At 60.2% G+C, this 20,729-nt stretch overlaps 1 pseudogene; it reads right to left on the bottom strand.

The window, feature by feature from the left end:
* Positions 1-20,729, bottom strand: part of LOC136392245 (SCO-spondin-like) — a 41,499-nt pseudogene that overhangs the window by 15,062 nt on the left and 5,708 nt on the right.

Here is a 20,729-nt window from a genome sequence, read left to right as displayed (position 1 = left end):
TGGCATGGCCTGAATGGCATGCTGGGAGCTGGCAGGAAACCGCCTTCTGTGCCAGGAGCTAGATGTCAGGGAGCCAGAGGTGAGCCCTGGCCACACCTAAGTCAGAGGCAGCTCTAAGCTGGAGCTGAGACCCAGGGTGATGCAGGGGCCCAGGCAATGTCGCCATGCCCCCCAATGGACAGATACAGGCAACAAAGGCCTCAGGCAGCTGAAGGTCACATGAGGAAGAGGCAAAAGGTCCAGAGGCCACAGGGTGTGCAGAGGTGACAAGTGTCAGAAGACCCGTGTGGAGCTGAGAAGGAGGGAAAGGGAGGGGAGAGGAGGGGCAAACCCTGGGCTTCTGGCTGGCTGGGTTTTTTGTTTTTGTTTTTGTATTTTTCTGAAGTTAGAAACGGGGAGGCAGTCAGACAGACTCCCACATGTGCCCGACCGGGATCCACCCGGCATGCCCAACAGGGGGCGAAGCTCTGCCCATCTGGGGCGTTGCTCTGTTGCAACCAGGGCCATTCTAGCGCCTGAGGCAAAGGCCACAGAGCCATCCTCAGCGCCCAGGCCAACTTTGCTCCAATGGAGCCTTGGCTGCAGGAGGGGAAGAGAGAGACAGAGAGGAAGGAGAGGGGGAGGGGTGGAGAAGCAGATGGGCGCTTCTCCTGTGTGCTCTGGCCGGGAATCGAACCTGGGACTCCTGCACACCAGGCCGACTCTCTACCACTGAGCCAATGGCTGGGTTTTAAACTGGACAAAGGCTACCTGCTCAGTGATGTGGGCGCAGGAGAAGGGGCAGCCCTCATCAGGCTGGCACTTCCGGTAGAGACACTCGGTCGGGCATCCTGCCTCTAAGGTAACACCCAAGTCAGTGCCCAATTCTATGCCCGCCCCTTTCTCACCCCAGTGCTCATCCCCCTACCCCACCCCACCCCTGGTTGTGCAGACGCCCCCTCTCACAGGCTCCCCGACCCTTGGCACAGCCCAAATCTGGCTACTTCCTCCTCCACTTGCCCATCACTGGCCAGAATAAGGGGCAAAATGTGGGGATGGGGTGGGAAACGTCTAAAGGCTCCTGATTCCGAGTCAAAGGCCAAGATGAAAATCAAACCTAAGTCAGAATGTCTTGTCAGGGTCAGCTGGGCTCACCTTTGCAGACCTGGGTGTAGCAGGCTCGGCTCTGGCGGGCAGGCCCGGGGCAGGGGGGCCAGGCACAGCCCCTGGCTTGTAGCTGCTCCCCTCCCCTGCACAAAACACTGCAGTCCTCCCAGGGACCCCAGGAGTCCCACACCCCAGGCCCTGGCGGCTGGGCACCTCCTGGCACTGTAGGATGCCTGCCACACAGGTGCTGGGGACAAAGGAGAGACTTCAGAAGGCCAGATGCACTGGCTCCCCTTCCCCTAGGGTCCCAGTGCCCTGCTGACACTCTGCCCACTCCCAGCCCCTGCTCCTCTTGGCTCACCAGTCGTCACATGACCCAGTCACCACCTCTGCGGGTTCCAGTCTCTCCCAGGAGCTGCGCTCTGACCCCGCTGACCGGTTCTGGTTCTCAGGGACTCCTGAGGGCACGGAAGTGGGGGTGGGACCCCAGACAGCTCAGTGTACCCCCCAATCCCTCTTCCCATTGCACTGTCTCCTCCCTACCTCCCCAGCAGCCTCTTCGCCATGGGGCCCCGGGTCTCGGACCAGCCCTGGAATGCAGAAGACGTGGGGGCTGAAGGCCTGCAGTGTTGGCCATTCCTGTCCTGTAGCCTATACGGGGCTCTGTGGGCAGAGGGGCAGGGGGAGACAGGCGGGCCCATGGGAGAGGGTGAGGGCGGTACTGACCCATAGCTCCAGGCTGGTACTGGCAGCGGTAGTGGGCGGGGACCACACAGAGGCCATCCTGGGACAGCTGGCCAGGCAGACACCTGCAGCTGGGCTGGCAGCCTGTCTAGCCTGGCTGATACACACTCCCGGGGGACAGGTCTTGGCAGGAACAGGGACAGGGCTTCCCACAGGGGAAAAGAGCCCGGCCACTCCCGCAGTCTGTGGCAGGTGAGAAGCAGAGAAGGTGGGTGCTGAAGGGGCCTATCCTGAGGGATCCTGACACTGGGCAAAGAGCCCCCCCTGCTATGCCCACCACCTGCTCAGACCTTCCACCTGTCCTAGGTCCATGGGGTGAGTGACCTGTCCCTCAGAGACTGACATGCATGTGTGTATGGGGGGTCAAATGTCACAGTCAGCATCTTCCCAGCCTTATGAGGGACCCTCCCAGATCTCTGCAAAAGGCCTCACCTGTGCATTGTGTGGAATTGCCCTGGCAAGGGCGACTCTGCCTGTGGCCTCCAGGGCAAGGTCTGCCTCCTTCAGGGGTGAGGGGCCGGCTACATGTCCGGCTCCAAGGGGACTGCCCCAGACATGTGTCACAGGGAGACCACGGTCCCCATGGGCTCCAGGCTCCGTTCACTGTGCCAGGAAGACAGAATCACCTGCCTGAGGCAGTCTAGGAGGCCCCGCTTATTGGGACTGTAGGAGACGAGGGAGAGAGAGCCCCTCCCCTGGGCACCCACCAGAGTGGGGGCAGATCTCCCTCTGATGCTGGGCCCCTGACACTCCTGCCTCCTTGGGGCACGGGGACCCTCTGTGCTGGGGAGCAGGACAGGCGCAGGCCCGGGACCAGGTCCTCGTCTGACCTCTGCAGGGCTGGAAGCAGGCCGTCCACTCTGACCACGGGCACCAGCCAGACAGTGTGGGGGACAGTGGCAGGCACTGGCACACAGCCATCCTCCCCTGAGTCCCAGCCATCTCGGAGACCTAGGCAGCTTCTCCTCACCTCCCCCTGAGCTGGGTACGTACCTGGGCGAGGCAGGTCCGTGTAGTTCAGCCTCCCCTCCGAGCAGGTGCTGGGGGTGCATGGGGCACAGGGGAGACAGTAGCAGCTCAGTTGGTGCCCATGACCTTCATACCCACCCCACCTGCACTGCCTCTTACCTTCCCCTCACCCCTGGCCCCCGTTTCCCTCCAAAGTCTCAGGTCAACCTCCGCACTCTCCAGAGCCTGCTCCCTATTCCACTTAGGGCCCTTCTGGGTGTCCCCTGGGCTCCCTGCTAGTCACTGGCTGGTGTGTCTTACTGGGAAGTGACCTCAGGTAGTCTGCTGGCAAGTAGGGACAGACAGTAAAAAAAACCCCACCACATCTGTACCCCTCCTCTCAGAGCACACACCCGGCCCTCCATGGCTACCTCAGTTTCCCCACCTATCAGAGAGGGGTTGGGGACTGCCCTGTATCTCCTCAGAAACTGTGGGAGTCTAACCTGCACCAGCTGAGACCTGGGAGAGCTCAGGTGCACTGGTCCCCACCCCTGCATGTGCTTCCTGCCCACATGCCCGCCTCACCAGAAGTTGCAGCCGTCGGGCCGTGCCAGCTGAGTGACTGGACGGTGCCGCGCCCCGGTCAGCAGGTCCAGGCAGCTGCAGTGGCTGGACTGCACACAGAGGACCCCGTCCACACTCAGCACCTGGCCCGGGGGACAGTAGCAGCCGGGCTGGCAATGCCACACACAGTGCTGAGGAACAACAAGGCAGGGGGGGTTGTGGTCAGTGGCAGCGGGCCAGAGGGGGTGGGGAGGGTGCCCCGGGAGGTTGGGGCAGAGGCCCAGGAGAGAGGATGGAGTGAGGGAGCAGGCTGGGGTGTGCAGAGGAGAAAGTGTAACATTCCAGTTCAGCCCTCATGTCCTCAACACAGTTTATGAGTTTCCATCAGAGCTCTGCCTTGTTCCCTCCCGCGGAGGAGGGGTAGGAGAGGAGGGCTGGGAGGAGCTTCCCTGTGTGGGGTGTCCTCCAATGGTGAACCCCATGCATGGATTAGTGGGGAACCTGGGCCAATGCCTGGGAGCCAAGGCATCACCCAAACTTCCTCAGAACGCAGGGAGCAGGGTACCGGAGAGGATGGCTGTTTGGGAAGGAGCTGGGATCCTCTGGGGGAGACCGGGAGACAGGCACTGTCCCTTGCTGCCCGTCTCTGTCCATGTGGGAGCCCCTGGACCCCCTCAGACAGGATCACCATCCTTCCTCCACAGGGTCGGCTGCCTGCCCACCACACAGGCTCCAGGGGACACAGGCCCAGTCTGCCCTAGTTTCTGCCTCTCTCCATGGTTCTGCCCGGGCAGTTGGGCAACAGTCTCACAAACACATGCACACACCTTCACACATACACACACACACACACACTCACACACACACCCCTTCACACACACACACACACACACACACACTCACACACACACTCAAAGAAGATCTTGCACCAAAATGCTCCTGGTGTTTCAGATGATATAATGGGGTGATTCGCATGTGTTGTTGCTGTTTCTTTTCTTTTTCTTTTTTTTTTAATATATACATTTATTTATTTTTTTATTTTATTTTATTTTTTACAGAGACATAAAGAGAGTCAGAGAGAGGGATAGACAGGGACAGACAGACAGGAATGGAGAGAGATGAGAAGCATCAATCATTAGTTTTTCATTGTGCGTTGCAACACCCCAGTTGTTCATTGATTGCTCTCTCATATGGGCCTTGACCGCGGGCCTTCAGCAGACTGAGCAACCCCTTGCTGGAGCCAGCGACCTTGGGTTCAAGCTGGTGGGCTTTTTGCTCAAACCAGATGAGCCAGCGCTCAAGCTGGCGACCTCGGGGTCTCGAACCTAGGTCCTCTGCATCCCAGTCTGACGCTCTATCCACTGCGCCACCGCCTGGTCAGGCTGTTGCTGTTTCTTAATAGAACATTTAAGTTGAGAAACATCTGCTGTAGGAAGACCAGGCTCCCTCCCCAACACTTTCCTGGCACAGGGGGAGATGCCTGGTGGTACCAACCTGGCCCCTGCCTCCACCACTGGGCTGCCCCACCCTGCCCTCTCGCAAAGTGACCCTTGGAATCAGAGGACAGGTGAGGGTGTCAAGGGGTCCCAGACTCACCACAAGGTCATCACAAGAGAAAGGACAGGGGGGGCCACAGGGACTAAACTTGGTCCCTTCAATGGAGGTGCCGTTGGTTACTACAGGTGAGGGGACAGGACGGGCTGAGAGCTGTGTGGGTCACAGCGTGAGCCTGTCTCCCCTGAAAGCCTCCTGCCCTTGCTCCTTGCTCCCTACCCCCATCCCTGGCAGGTACCTGGGCATGGCAGGGCCTGGCAGGCCTCCCCCTGGGCCCAAGGTCCCTCGCAGTAATCCCCTAGGCCCCGGGGTGCAGGCTGGTCACAGGCTCGAGCACGGCTCCGCAGGCCTCCTCTACAGCTCCGGCTACAGCTGGATCACGTCCCCAAGGTCCCCAGCCCCCAGCTCCTGGGGGGACAGCAGAGGAAGGAATGTGGGGGAGGCGTGGCTTGGCCAGGCTGAGGGGCAGCTGGTGCAAGGCAGCAGGGCACCAGAGGGCTCAAAGGGCACCTCCTGGGTTCCACAGGAGTCACGGTCACACGCTGGCAGGATTCAGGGCTCCTCCTCCGCCTAGGGGCCTGGGCAAAGGGGCATGGGCGAGGCCTGTGGGGGCAGCAGCGCAGCGCTGGATGGCACCACTCCGGGGTGCCTGGGGCAAAAGCGATGCCGGTGCCGATGGCGTCGGGAATGCCCACAGGAGGCGGAACACTCGCTCCATGGGGTCCAAGGCGACCACATGGGCCGGCCTGGGAGTGCACAGGAGAGACAGGCACAGGAAGCAGATAGAGAGAGCCCCCTCCTGCCGGCCCCCCAGCTGTCGTGAAGGCTTTGCCTCCCCTGCCCCAGTGCAGGCCACTGAGCAGCGGGAATCAAGCAGGGGGCGAAGTCAGGCAAGGGTCCTGTACTCACCCTCCTCACAGGCCCAGGATGTGCAGTTGGTGATGCGCCCAGAGATACAGGAGCTGCAGGGAGAGCAGCAGGGGGTCAGGGCACTGCTACAGGCTGCACTGTGCCCCGCCCTCGAGTTCATCGGCTGAAGCCCTAGCCCCCAGAATGGGACCAGCTTCAGAGACAGGGTCTTCATTAAGATGATCAAGTTAAACTGAGATCCTTGGAAGGACCTTAGTCTAATACGACAGGTGTCCCTAAACAAAGGGGAGATTTAAACACACAGACAGATGTGCACAGAGGAAGACGATGTGAAGACAGGGAAAAGACGGCCATCTGAAGACAGGTAGAAGGGATGTAACTGCAGCCAAGGAACACCACAGGAGGGGAGAGGGGCCTGGAGCCGACACCCTCACAGCCCTCGGGAGAAACCAACCCGCCCCCTATCTGATCTGAGCCTTCTAGTCTGAGAAGACACATTTCAATTGTTTAAGTCACACAGGGATAGCCCCAGCAGAGCAAGGCCGGTAGGAAGAGAGAAGATCGGTGGGGAGGGCGTGGGTCAGGGGCACAAGCAGGCCTGGCCTCAGAGAGCCGGGTGCTGTGCCTGTTGGGAAAAGATGTCTCCGTGGCTCACTGGAAGCCAACATCCTCTGCCACTGAAGAGGGACAGCAGGGCCCCTGGTGGTCACAGAGCCACTGAATGGGAAGGGGTCTCTCCAATTCTCACAGGATGAAGCACAGTACTTCCTGGGGGGTGGGGGGTAAAGGCGTCCCCAGTGGGCGCAGGGGCAGTCCTGGGTGGGCATACACATGTTGTTCTGGAATTGAAACCCCTCCATCATCTTCTAGTTTCTAGCCTGGGCTGCTCCCCCTTGCCCTTCTCAGACCCCCCCCCCCAAACATCATCTCCAAACATCTGTCCCTTTCCATCCCTGTCATCAGGGAAGCTCATGGACCTGCCAATTGCTGGGAGAAAAACAGGGGCCTGAGGAGACGTAAATGTGACGTGCCCGAGTCACCTGCTGTTTGCTGGCAGAGCTGAGCCACCCTCCCTGAGTTCAGTGCTGTCTCCTCCAAGTAAGGTGTACTGAAGACCCTCTGTGGGGTCTCCCTGCCTCCAGCCCCATACCCTCGGCTCTGCCTCTCCCCAGGCCCTGCCTCTCTCTTCCCCGTCATCCATGGCCCCCCGGCCCTGAGAAGGTCAGGCAGGGAGCATGCTCACCAGCAGAAGCAACCCAGTAGGGCAGCAGCAACGCGGTAGGCAGGTCTGACTCGTCCCTCCAGGGGCACTGAGCTCTGCACAGGAGGCAGGGCCGTGGGCACAGTCCAGCCACTGCTTGTTCCCAGAACACACGCCAGGCGCTGGTCCTGGGGACACGGAAATTGCCAGTCCATCCCAGGATCATTCAGCTCTCCCCAAGGCTCCCAACCGGGGAGAGGTATCAGCTCTGGGTACAGCCAGGGAGCTCCCAGGGCTACACACCCCTGGAGTGACAGGGCCCTAGGTGAGACAGGGATGAGAACTAGGGGTAGGGCACAGTGGAGAGGTGTGTCCCCAGGGCAGCCCTCACCTGCACAGGGCTGTAGGCCACAGGTAGAGAAGTCCACAGGGCTGTTCTCTCCACTGCCTCAGGTACGGTTCCAAAAGCCGCCACCACAGGGCACAGAGCATGGAGACCAGGGCCCCCACTCCACATCGGGACCTGGAGTGGTTCCTGGTCACTGCAGGCCCCGTTTTCTGCCACCCAGCCCACCTGCCCCTCCCACCTATACACCTGAGCACTTGTTACCTCTGGACCCAAGACACCATAGGGCACCCCCTCCCTTGCTACATCCCACCCCAAGAGACCTCATCCCTACTCTGGAGGCTCCAACACTCGCCCTGGAGCAGGGTTGGCCTCCAGGGAGGTCCCCTCTCAGGGCTTCCTGGGGACTACATCTTTGTGGCATCTCTTCAGGAAGGCCCTGGCCTGGCACCTCTCTTGGGGTGCAGGGGGCTTTGACTGGGGAGTAGTCTTGGATCCTCTATGGAGGGTTCCGGGACACCTCATGGCCGCAGGCTGCAGAATTCGGCCTCCATACTGGGGCCCTGGCATGCAGCCCCCCCAAAGGCAGCTGGGGGCGCAGTGCCCGCCCGGGAACGCTGCTGGATCCCTACATTGCAGCTGCGGTTGCAGAGACTCCACGGGGTCCAGGGGCTCCATCCACAGACCACTGCTGGGGTCAGGGGAGGGGGAGGGGCACAGTAGCTGTAGAAGCACATCAGGTTGTTTCTGAACCCCCACTTCCCTGGGGGAAGGAAGGGCCCCGAGGCGGGGCTCTGGCCTGTGCGCACCACCACGGCCGGCTGACCATACACAGGGCCCACCCTGGCCTCCCTCCCTCATTCACCTCCCAGCAGCCCCAACCTCTCCTCCTGACATCCGGTGTGCCCTACTTCCTGCCTCTCTAGCATAGTGGAAAAGTAGTAAACTGCATCCGGAGGCCTGGGTCCTAATCCTGGTCCTATGAAAACCCTGACCTCACCTAGAGCTGAGTGACCTTGACCAAAGAGGCCTCTGGCTCCCAGTGCCTCTGTGCCCCGTGAAAGTTGCCAGAGGTTCAGGTTTGTAGGCAGAAGGCTGAGAAATCTTACTGGTAGGGGCCACTGGAGTCCTTGGTTGAGGGGGGAGTACTGTCACAGCTGCCATTCCTGGCCTCAGGGCCATGGTCACGGGCAGAGATGTGGGGGCAAGGGTCATTGTCTGCACAGATTTCCTAGGACTTGGGTGAGGTGCCTCAGAGGCTGGCACATGGCTCACTGGCCCCTGCCCTGTGGGTGCAAGAGAGAGGGGTGAGGTCTGCCAGCTCCCCTTCCCAAGACAAGGCCGCATGGGCACAGCAGAGAGTATCCCGGCTTTGCAGTGGTATGAGGTGCTGCCGCCTCTGGCTCCCTCTGAGTCCTCGCCGTCCTCCTCCTTTTGGGGCTTCTGTGCCATCCCCCAGGCCCACTTACCAGGCAGGGCACAGTGGCAACACAACTGTCCCAGTCCCTCCATGAGGACTGAGTCCTGGAGACACAAGAGAAGAGCTAAACACGTTGAGCTGGCCACCTGCCTACCACCATTTCCAGCCCATTCCATCAGCTGCCCCCAACCTTGGCCTTTACACACTGACACCCTCTTCCATCTTCACCCCCTTCCTGTCATACTGTCCCGCCCCCATGTCCCCTCACCTGGGGGCAGCTGCCCAGCGGGCAGTAGGGGGAACAGTGTGCTGTGCTGTTGTGCAGACACTGGCAGACCGTGCAGGGGCCCCCTCGCCAGTGCCCCCCAACACCGCGGACCGGCCGTGCTGCTCACAGCCCCCGGAATGGCTCTGTCTGGCACCTGGGGAGCAGGGGCAGCCTCTTGTCTGGTGAACTGGCTCACCTAGACAACTAGCCTATCCCGGTATGCCTGAAATGAGGGGCTTCCCAGGACCAGGGACTTTCAGAAATAAAACTGGGAAGGTCCTGAGTCAACTGGGACTTGGTCACCCTGTAACCTGAGCCCCATCTCTGCACCCCAAACACAGCAACTGGCCAGTGGCACCCATCCCAGGGGGGGTTGAGCAGGACGGTACAGCTACACACCACAGCCCCACCAGATCCCTCCAGAGACCCAGGATGCAAACCAGAGAACCCATTCCGCCACTGGGCTTGTCCTGCTGCATTTATACCCCTGTGGGCTCCTTATACCCCTGTGTAGGACCTAGAAGGCATAAAACAAATGTAGGAGAAGGCCGGGGTTCCCCAAAGATGTGCTGGAAGTCCTGGGGTTTAGACTAATGGGGTGTTCCTCATTTTGTGGAAGCACTTTGCCTGAGAGTGGGCACACAAGCAGCTTCCTCATGGGGAGCTGGAAGAGAGGGATCCAGGTCCCCGTGGGCCAGGGTGGGTGCCGAGTACCTGCAGGCTTTTCAGTGGATGCCTCAGCACTGGCGACCCCGGCCAGAGGGGTGAGGGGTGCTGGGGCTCTGGAAGGACCACTGAATGCTCTGGCTCCCGCAGAGACCCAGGCACTCAGCCCAGGGGGACCAGGATGACCAGCTACAGTTCACTGAGAAAGGACCAAGAGTCAGGGACTGAAGGAGGGGTCACCTGGCTGAGTGACACCCCTTGGGCAAGGCCAAGGTGAGAGCTCACCAGCACAGTCCGGGTTGGGCTGGCAGTTCCGGGGACGCCCGTCTCGGCAGATACAGAGCTGACAGTCGGCCTTGATGTGCTGCCCAGGCCAGTAGTGGGCACCATCTACCAGGCAGGGACACTGCCCAGGCCACACACACCGCCCCTCACTGCCCAGCACCTGCCCTGTGGGGCACCAGCAGCCTAGGGAAGGCCCAGGGTGAGGCGTTTCCGGAGAGAGCTCAGTCTCTGAAGGCATGCCCACCACATCCTGAGCCCAGAGCCCCCTCACCTGGGCTGTTGCAGGGCTGGTCGGTGGGGCACACAGTCTGACTAGAGAGGTCATCACAGGTCAGAGGGCAGGGGGCACAGGGCCAGAAGATCAGCTCTCCAGAGCAGGTGGTATTGGGGCAGCCATCCTGAGGGCAGGGCCCTGAGGAAAACGAGACCAGAAGTCAGGAAGGGTGTGTTCCCTGCAGTCCCTCCACACCCCACCATGCCCTCCTCCGTTCCACTCACGGGTCTCACGGGTGCTGTGAGGGCCCCCGGGCAGCATGGCACAGGCCTGGCCCCCATTCTGGGGTGGGTGGCACTGTCGCTGCCGGGTCATGGTGCCCCCGCATGGCTCAAGCACAGGGACCAGGAGGTCCACTTACCGTTCACTGTGAGGAGGGGGCAGATAGGCAGGGGCAATGTGAGGTCTGGGTAGGGGCCCAGTGGCCTTCCTCACTCCGCTCTCCCTGGGCCCCACCAGCCCCAGTGCCCTCCCGGGTGTCCAGGCCCCTCACCTGGGCAGGCAGCTGTGAAGCAGGCCTGAGTCTGGTGCTCAGGGCCCGGGCAGAGCTGCACGACAGGGAGCTGGGGCAGAGAACAGCGACGACTTCGGCCCTGCACACCAGACCCACATGTGCAGCTACACGGCCCCCATGGGCTCCGGGGCCCCCAGACCCCACAACCCTGCTCCTGTGGGGAGAGCTCTACCTCTCCTGCCGTTTCACAGTCCAGCTGCCCATTGCATACCTGGGGAGGGAACGGGTCAGGGCCCCTTTCTTGGCAGGTGGCATCATGGCTCTGTCCCATGCACTGCCACTCCCTGCCCTCACCAGCTGGAAACCGATACAGAGGCCATCTGGGCAGGAGTATTCTGAGCAGGGGCCTCCTGTCCTGTTGGGGCCTCCCATGGCTGGCAGCCCCTCTGAGGGGAAGAGAAGAAAACACAGGAGAGTGAGAGTCACCTTCTGCCTCCAGACCCCAGCCTTGGCCTCCATTAGGGAAACCAAGTTTCGTACCACAAGCTAGCTCGTCCTCGCCCTGCAGACAGCTGGGGATTCCATCACAGAGCCGCTCAAGGCTCAGGCCCAGCTGAAGAGCTGACTGGCAGGGAAAGAGGTCTCCACAGGGGGGCAGCTGGGTGAAGCCTGCCATAAGTGTCCTACTGTGCTCCTACCCCTGCTGCCAACTCCCTCCGGACAGGCCGGTGGGGGAGCCAGAGGCACTGGAGGGAGAGGGTGGGCGGGAAGGTGGCAGAGCCAACCCCGGTCCTGCACCTGGCTCAGAGATGCTTTCGGGAGCAGTCCAGGAGGGCAGCCAGGCCCAGGAAGGAGCTGGGGCCTTTGGGCAGTCACCACCGCTTCCCCAGGGAGGTGGCTGATGTGAAGGACTGACTTGCAGGGGCACAAAGGGAACCCCCAAGTTTGCTGGGGAGGAGCTGGGGGTAGCCCTCCAAACAAGCCCACTACCCATGCCCAGAGAGCTGCCCCCTTTCTCCTTTCCTGCCCAAATATAGGTAAAGACAAAACCCCTTTTCCTCTCTTCCCTGGGCCTGGCAGAAGGGCTAAGAGAGTTTCATGAAACAGATCAAAGGAGACTATGATGCCCCAGACCTAAGTCACTCTAGCTGGAGCGCCACCCCAGCCGCTCTGCACGGAGCAAAGGTCCACTGGGGGTGGGAGGGGGTGAATGAGATAGCGTGAGCAGGGCTGGGGCTCACTCCACTCTCCCTGGGCCCCACCAGCCCCAGTGCCCTCCCGGGTGTCAAGCATCCAGGCCCTCGTCTGAGCCGTCGGGGCAGTGGGGCACGCCGTCACACAGCAGAGCGAGGTCCATGCAGTGCGGGCCACAGGAGCAGGGCACGTGGGGGGGGGGGTGAGCTCAGGGCCCGCGGCAGCCGCCCGCTCGTCGCAGCTGTTGGCGCAGTCCTCCTCGCTACAGCGCCAGCCCCGCGGGGTGCACTCGCCGCTGTCGCACAGGAACTGCGCTGGACGCCGCAGGTAGACCGGGCTCCTGCGTGGGCCAGGTCCTTCCTTCTCTGCCACCCGCCAGCCTCCAGCTTCAGGTCGGTCCCATCCCTGACCTGAGCTCAGCCCTCGCCCTACCTCCCACCCCTCCCCAATTACAGTGGCTCCTGCATTTTGCTGCCCTCTTAAAAGCTGTCTCTCCTCATCCAGACATTTCCATTAGCCTCTCCTCGGTTCAGAGTGGGCCTTGAATGTCCGGAAACGAGGTTTGGACTCTTTCAGCCCCTCTCAAACACCTCTACTTTTTTCATTCTGATGTCAGGAGGCTGGGTCTGTGCCCTGCCCCTTCTCGCCCCAGCACCTGCCCCAAATCCTCCCTTAGGGATGCTCTCCTGCCCCCCCACCACACCTCCACACTCCAGCTTTCTGGCCCCTTTGCCCCCAGGAGACTCACCAGGATTGGTGCTGGCCAGGGGAGTTGCTGCAGTCTCCCAGGAGCCAGCAGAGGGGCTGGGTGTGGTGCCAGCAGGCGGAGTGGGCAGAGAGGGGAGCAGGCAGTGCCCAGTCCCCTCGTCTGCTCCATCCGGGCAGTCCCAGATTCCATCACACAGGTGGATGGCCCCCACACAGGTGCCATTGCTGCAGGACACCTCGCCTGAGGCACAGTTCACCTGCCCTGCAGCTGGAGAAAGGAGGAGTTGGCCCCAAGGCACTGCCACTTACTCTCACTGTTTGGGGTGCTCCCACTCACACCCCCACAGGTGCCAACTTCCCAGTGGGAACCTGGATTGGTGGAGGAGGGGAGGCAGTGGGCGGTGGTGACTGGTGGGTTAGAGTCTGGGGAGGAGGACCACCCACCCAAACAAGATTCCTTGTCAGCAGCGTCTGGACAATCAGGGTGTCCATCCCAGAGCAGGGCTGGGGGCAGGCAGTGCCTGTCAACACAGGCCAGAGAGTCCTGGGGGCATGGGCAGTCCTGCTATCCGTCCCGTCTCCACAGTCATCCTGTCCATCACAGAGCAGAGCCAGGGGCAGGCAGTGGCCTGAGCTGCAAGACATCTGCCCCTCCCCGCAGCCTGGGGTGGCACATCCTGGCATGGGGCAGGTAGACAAGCTCAGGATGCCAACAAACGGTCCCAGAGAAGTCTGTCACCCCAGAAAAACCAGAATACCACTACTTACAAGTCACAGCTGCTGGTCATGGGAGCAGCAACTGGGGAAGCTGCCTTAGGATGCGGAGGAGTGACCTGTCACTTGGCCACTGCCACAAATAGGCGAGGACACTCACCCTCCTCATCTGAGCCATCGCCACAGTCATCCTGGTTGTCACAAAGCCACTCGTGTGGTACACAGTGACCGCTCTCCTGGCATGGGGCCTCTCCCTCCGCATAGCCAGGCATCAGCTCCTCATAGCCGGTAACGTCACCCCCACAAAGCCACTGGCTTTCATGGCATGTGCTAAGCACATGAATGATATCCTCGTATCAGCCCCAGCACTGGGCCAGCCTAGGGGGCATGGGGATCCCCCAAATCCCCTCACTCACCAGTTCCCATAGTCCTTCTGTACCACAGCTCCTGGTGGGAAGAAGCTCCCTCCCCACTCACAGGGCAAAAAGCTGGCTCCAAGCAGACACCTCCTGAGACTACAGATGGCAAGGCTTGGAGCAGAGGGCACAGCGGTCCTCACACTAGCCCTGCCATTGTGGCCTGGTGGCCCTTTCCTCATCCCAGTGCTCTCTCCCCTCTCCCCATTCTGACCCTACCCACCGTGCAACAGGGTCCCCTCTGGGCAGAAGCAGCCCTCCACACAGGCGACCGCCTGGCAATGCCACCCAGCTTCCAGACCATGGTCATGGCAGGTGGGGGGACACGTGGGGCCACAGGCCTCATACACCTGGCCCCCTTCACATTGCAAAGCTGGGTGGAGAGGAGAGAGGCTTAGGTCACCAAGGTGCAAGGGCATCAGGATGCAAAAGTCGCAGTGAACCGCCCCAAACTGACACCCCTGAAGGTCACAAGGTGCATGGTGGAGACTTCCACTGAGCCCCTCCTAAGGATCCCCCGTGCAAATGCTACACACCAGCAAACTTGGCATGTTTGTCTGAGGTTGGTGGGATTGGGCATCTGGGACCCAAGGCAGGGCGCACTTGTGGCAGAGTTCCTGGCTGCGCCAGCGCACACGGAGCCCATGCTAGGAACATTCGTCAGCGTATGTGCAATGGCCCAGCAGAGACACTCACAGTGGCCCCCGGAATCACAGCTGTGGGAGGGGTCAGTCAGCCCCAGCAGCCCCACAGCCACACACCCAACCCACACTGTCCCCAGGCATGCCCTCTCACCCGCAGGAATCATACACGCACCATTCGTAGTGCTGCTGTGGGGGCACCTCTGCGTGGCACGGGACAAAGAGTGGCTGCAGCAGCACCCCACAGCGGGCGCGAGCCCCGGCGGCCCTGTGGGCGTTCACCGGCCGGAACAGCACCGTGGGCTGGCCAGATCCCTCCGCAGCACCCATCCTTCCCACGGCAACCCGCCTCGGTACCCCCCAGGTTTCTGCAGCTGTCCCCCACTCCCTCGCCTAGTTCCTGCCCTTGCTCATGGTGCAGGGGTGTGGCAGGTCCCCTGGCTGGGGCAGAGAGGACTGAGGCGCCAGGAATGGGCAGCCAGGTCAGCAGTGGGCTCCAGGACTCCCTGGCGGCTCCGCAGGTCGTTACTAGCATCTCCGTCAAAGTTTCCTCACAGCCCAGCCACCCGGCCTCGGAACTGCGGGGACAGCTGCACCAGGACCCCAGTGCCTACAGAGAGGGCAGCAGGGGTCAGACTGTGGGAAGAGAGACTCGCTGGCCTTCACCGGGGTGCAGAGTTGGGAGGAGACCAAGTACGCTATTGTTTGGGTGGCCCGACCACCGGCTGGGGTACCACCATCCAATAGGGGGAGCTGGTTCTCTCTTCTGTCTGAAACTTGGTCTTTTCTTTTTCTTTCTTTCTTCCTTTCTTTCTTTCTTTCTTTCTTTCTTTCTTTCTTTCTTTCTTTCTTTCTTTCTTTCTTCCTTTTTTTAAATTTTTTTATTTTTTATTTTTTTTATTTTTCTGAAGATGGAAACGGGAAGGCAGTCAGACAGACTCCCGCATGCGACCGACCGAGACCCACCCGGCATGCCCACCAGGGGGCAATGCTCTGCCCATCTGGGGTGTTGCTCTGTTGCGACCAGAGCCATTCTAGCGCCTGAGGCAGAGGCCACAGAGCCATCCTCAGCGCCCGGGCCAACTTTGCTCCAATGGAGCCCTGGCTGCGGGAGGGGAAGAGAGAGAGAGAGGAAGGAGAGGGGGAGGGGTGGAGAAGCAGATGGGCGCTTCTCCTGTGTGTCCTGGCCGGGAATCGAACCTGGGACTCCTGCACGCCAGGCCGACGCTCTACCACTGAGCCAACCGGCCAGGGCCAACTTGGTCTTTTCTAAACGTTTCTTGGGTGAGAAGGTATTGATTTCATAATGAACAGAAACACGACATGGAAACTCTGACCACTTGTAGGGAAGAGGAGTCCAGGAGAGCTAGACCTCTGGGTAAGGCAAGGGAGAGTCAGAGGGTTAGGGGTGGGGCCCGACCTCCATCCCAGAGCAGGGTGAAGCCAGGCGGGTGGTGAGCAACAAGAAGAGGCCAGCACGGCACAGGCTCAGCCAGGGCCTGCGTAGAACTTGGGGAGCATTATGCTCACCCCATTCACCATCACTGCCTGGCCTGTGGAAGAAGAGAGAAGCCATCAGACTTGGCCTTGGGGTAGACTGCCTCCCAGATCCGGATGGGGTCCTCTCAGCCTCCCCTCCAACCTTCCTTTTGCTTCTCTGGCTACATAACCTTGGGCAAGCCATGAGACCACTCTGGGCCTTCATTTCTGAGAGCCTTCTATAATGTTGATTCCCAGCCAAGAGAGGAGGCACCAGCTGCACAACCCTGACACAGGGGGGAGACATGGAGAGCTCCAGGCCTCGACACCCATGCAGAGCTGTGAGGCTATCTGGTGTGCCCCTCCCTGACAATGCCACCCTTCAGTGTCACAGTCACCTCTGAGCATGTGCACAACGGTGCTCTGCAGCCGCACGGTCAGCGCTTTGGTGCAAGTGAGGCCGCTGGCCCCGCACAGCAGGTTCTGGGCAGAGACCATGAACTGGCCACTGGCCTCTCGCACCAGCAGGTAGTCACAGGCCCCAGAGAAGGTGAGGGCCAGCCCATCAAATGTCACATAGTGGGGGGCACCCGATGCCTGGCACCGTCCACCACACCTCTGGCCTGTGCAGCGCCACTGCTGTCCCTGACACACTCTGTGGGCAAGGGGAAGGGGGAAAACAGAGTCACAAGGACAGGGGCCTGGCAGCTGGTCAGGTTCTAAGCAACTCCAGAGAGATTCTCAGCTTGGGGGATCCTGGAGGACTCCCATTACCGGGGCAGTCCGGTTCTCCCACCCCACACATCACCCCAGCCCCAAGCCAGGGGTCGTAAGGGTAAAGATTACAGGTCACAAGGCTGGGCATACCAAATGTTGCAGTCCTCCTGGATGGTAGCGTTGGGTGGATACCACTGCCCGCCATGGCGGCAGGGACAGAGTTCGGGAGGCACACAGTGCTTGTCCTGGGCAGAGGCCGGGGACAAAAGGGTCCCTTAGAGTAGTGGTCCCCAACCCCCGGGCCGTGGACCGGTACCGGTCCGTGGGCCATTTGGTACCAGTCCGCAGAGAAAGAATAAATAACTTACATTATTTCCATTTTATTTATATTTAAGTCTGAACGATGTTTTATTTTTTTAAAAAATGACCAGATTCCCTCTGTTACATCCGTCTAAGACTCACTCTTGACACTTGTCTTGGTCACGTGATACATTTATCTGTCCCACCCTAAAGGCTGGTCCGTGAAAATATTTTCTGACATTAAATCGGTCCATGGCCCAAAAAAGGTTGGGGGCCACTGCCTTAGAGGACAATCCAATGCCCCACCCACCATTTCAGGCAGTTCAGAGAGCCAGGGGTGCAGGGCAGTGTCCTATGCAGCCGCCCTCCCAGACTTACCAGCAGGACAGTGCCTGGGGGGCAGACACAGTCCCTTGTGCTGCCCAGGGGGCAGGGGTTGTTGGCAGCGGGGCCATCACAGGTGAGGAGGTAGGCACCAGGGACATAGACAAGCTCATGGGGGCAGAATGCCCGCCAAGGGCTGCAGCGGCAAGCATGCAGTTCTGGATGCCCCTCTCCTGGCAGACACCGCCGACAGGGGAGAGGGGTGAGGGGCACGTCCAAGGCCAGCCTCACCTCCAGGGCTCCCAGGCCCCTCACATCCACTCTGGAGACCTGAGTGTCCTCCCCCAACACCCCAGTTGTTACAGCACAAGGGCTGAGGCTGTTCCCAGCACCCAGCCATACTCGGGATAGACATTATCACCCTTTCCTGCCCCAGCTCCAATGGGGCCATTCTCTGGGCTCTGGGGAATGGCAGAGATAGTGAACCACCCCTCTCCCAGCACAGGAGGAAGGGGGATTTCACTGAAGTCTCACATTCACCCACCAAGCCCTGGCCCTGGCCCTAACCCCTGGGTTTGTAATTTGCCTTCCCTTCTCCCTAACCCTTGGAAGAACCTCTGGACCACATTCAACTAGAATTCAGAGGTCTGGGTTCTAGGCTCTTCATTATTAACAAGCTGTGTGACTCTGCAAGCCATTTAGCCTAACTGAGCCTCAGTTTCCTCCCCTGCAAAATGGGAACAATTCTTTCTCTTCCTCCTTTACTAGATTATTGTAAGAATTAAGTCAAAATTAAATAAGATAATTAGATGAAAGTGCTCCACACCAGAGGAGAAGTTACCAGTGCTTTGTCACACACACACCCCCCCCCCCAGCATGCATGCGACACTGAAACCCACGGGGCTACAAGCCCAGCCCTTTTCTCTAAGTTCCAGCTCCTCACCCCCAAGCTCTTTGCCCCCTCCAAGGTTGCTGCCCTCACCAGCGGTCGCAGTCTTTCATGGTGGCACTGCCAGGGGCATAGGGATGGGCTCCGCGCTGACAGGGGCACAAGCTGGGAGGCACGCACTGGCCCTCAGGGTCCCACAGCAGCCCCAAGGGGCAGTTACAACCGGCCGCACAGCGCCCAGTTCCCCATAGTCCTCTGGCTCCCCACAGTTTCAACCACACACTGGGGCACACTCTTGGTACTCCTGGCCCAAAGGACATGGGAAAGCTGGGCACAGAGACACAAGCAGGTCGGGGGCATAGTCCCTGCTGCTCTGCCCACCTCTCCGGACCCCCACTCCTACCCCACTATGCCTCCAAAAGAAAGTAAACCAGCAATCTGCCAAGGTCAGAGGTCCTGCTGGGGACCCTCCCCCCAACCCTCTCTCCTATATAAAAATGTTCTTGGATCCCTCCTAGCTGGGAAGAGAAGACTGAGGATGGGGGAGCAGTTTGAGCCAACTCACGGCAGAGGGTCTGGTTCCTCCAGGGAGATGGGGCACCCTCCTGGGCACAGCAGCAAGCATAGGCAGCAAGCACTGGGCACAAATAGTCCCTGCCAGGGGCACAGCCACACACGGCTGCCAAGCAGCGCAGGTAGAATGGCTCCCTGTCCACCAGCCCATGGCACTCCTTAGAGCAGGGGTCTTCAAACTAGGGCCCGCGGGCCGCATGCGGCCCCCTAAGGCCGTTTATCTGGCCCCCACCGCACTTCCAGAAGGGGCACCTCTTTCATTGGTGGTCAGCGAGAGGAGCATAGTTCCCATTGAAATACTGGTCAGTTTGTTGATTTAAATTTACTTGTTCTTTATTTTAAATATTGTATTTGTTCCCGTTTTGTTTTTTTACTTTAAAATAAGATATGTGCAGTGTGCATAGGGATTTGTTCATAGTTTTTTTTGTTGTTGTTGTTTTTTTTGTATTTTTCTGAAGCTGGAAACGGGGAGAGACAGTCAGACAGACTCCCGCATGCGCCCGACCGGGATCCACCCAGCACGCCCACCAGGGGCAACGCTCTGCCCACCAGGGGGCGATGCTCTGCCCCTCCAGGGCGTCGCTCTGCCGCGACCAGAGCCACTCTAGCGCCTGGGGTAGAGGCCAAGGAGCCATCCCCAGAGCCCGGGCCATCTTTGCTCCAATGGAGCCTTGGCTGCGGGAGGGGAAGAGAGAGACAGAGAGGAAGAAGGGAGGGGGTGGAGAAGTAAATGGGCGCTTCTCCTATGTGCCCTGTCCGGAAATCGAACCCGGGGCCCCCGCACGCCAGGCTGACGCTCTACCGCTGAGCCAACCGGCCAGGGCCCATAGTTTTTTTTATAGTACAGCCCTCCAACGGTCTGAGGGACAGTGAACTGGCCCCCTGTGTAAAAAGTTTGGGGACCCCTGCCTTGAGGAAGATGAGGAAATGGATCAGCTCCTCCTCCATGCATTCCCCATCCACTGTTACCTTCCTGTGCTCAGCAGGCTGAGCACAGCAGGGTGCAGGGCCTTCCCAACAGCCCAGGAGGAGGGCAGGGCAAGAAATGACCCTATCTTACAGGTGTGAACAGGAGGAGTGCCCCCAACCAGCTACCTGGAAGGCTGGGCCATGCAGGATGGCACAGGCTGTCCCCACAAACACGCAGTGCTGAGTGTGGGTGCTGCAGGGGGAAAGTGGGGTGCTGTCCTCCGGGAGACACCTTCCCTCTCCTGCCAGCTGGAACTTGCTAGCGAAGGCAGCCATGCTGGTCTCCATGTCGCCAGCAGGTGTCAGGAAGTCATCCTGCTGGTTCCAGGTGAAGATGCTGCAGAGCCTCTGTATCTGGGCCACCCAAGTGGGCATGGGATAGTCAAATATGGGCCTAGGCCCACTATGGCCTCACCCAGCCAATTACCCGCCCCGGCACACCTGGTGGGCATGGCGGGGGTCCAGGCTGATGTAGGCTGCAGGGTCAGACACCCCCCCTAGAGGACCTGGGCTCCAGGCCAGTGCAGCAGCAGGGAGGTGGAGGAGGCTTGGGAGACAGACACTGAGGTCCGCAGGGCTGCTCCAGGGCAGGCCCACATCCTGCCCATCAGCCAGGACAGCTCCTGGAATAGGGGGCCTATGAGGGGGCTGCCCCATAGGGCTAGGCTGGGCTGATGAGGGTAGGGGCACAGCACATGGTAGGTGAGGCTGCAAGGAAAGGAAGGCTGGGCAAAGGTAGGAGAGCCTGTGTCACTGTGGGCTGCCCACATTGAGTCAGAAAAACTGGCACGAGCCCTGGGAGGTCATGCCCCCTGAGCACCCCCATGTGGCCTATTTTTCTAGCACCGAGTTTGCCTTGAAGTCAGTGCACAGGAGGAGCACATGCAGGGAAGAGAGGTGGAGGGACTGTGGGCTTGCATCCAGAAACAGGAGGAGCCTGTCTGGTCTGGTGTCAGACTTCTCACAACTTGTACTCCCATCCCTGAGGATGGGGCAGAGATGCCTTGGAAGTTTTCCAAAGGATTGTGTGTCTGCTTCAGAGATGGGGAGTTTAGGGGAAATGAAGGCAATGACTTTGGTTTTGAGGAGTCTGAGGGGAGGTTTGGGGCTCAGAAGCCACAGGAT

Source organism: Saccopteryx leptura, chromosome 2, assembly GCF_036850995.1.
Source record: "Saccopteryx leptura isolate mSacLep1 chromosome 2, mSacLep1_pri_phased_curated, whole genome shotgun sequence".
In the NCBI taxonomy this organism is placed as follows: Eukaryota; Metazoa; Chordata; class Mammalia; order Chiroptera; family Emballonuridae; genus Saccopteryx; species Saccopteryx leptura.
This window is presented reverse-complemented; position numbering and strand designations above follow the sequence as displayed.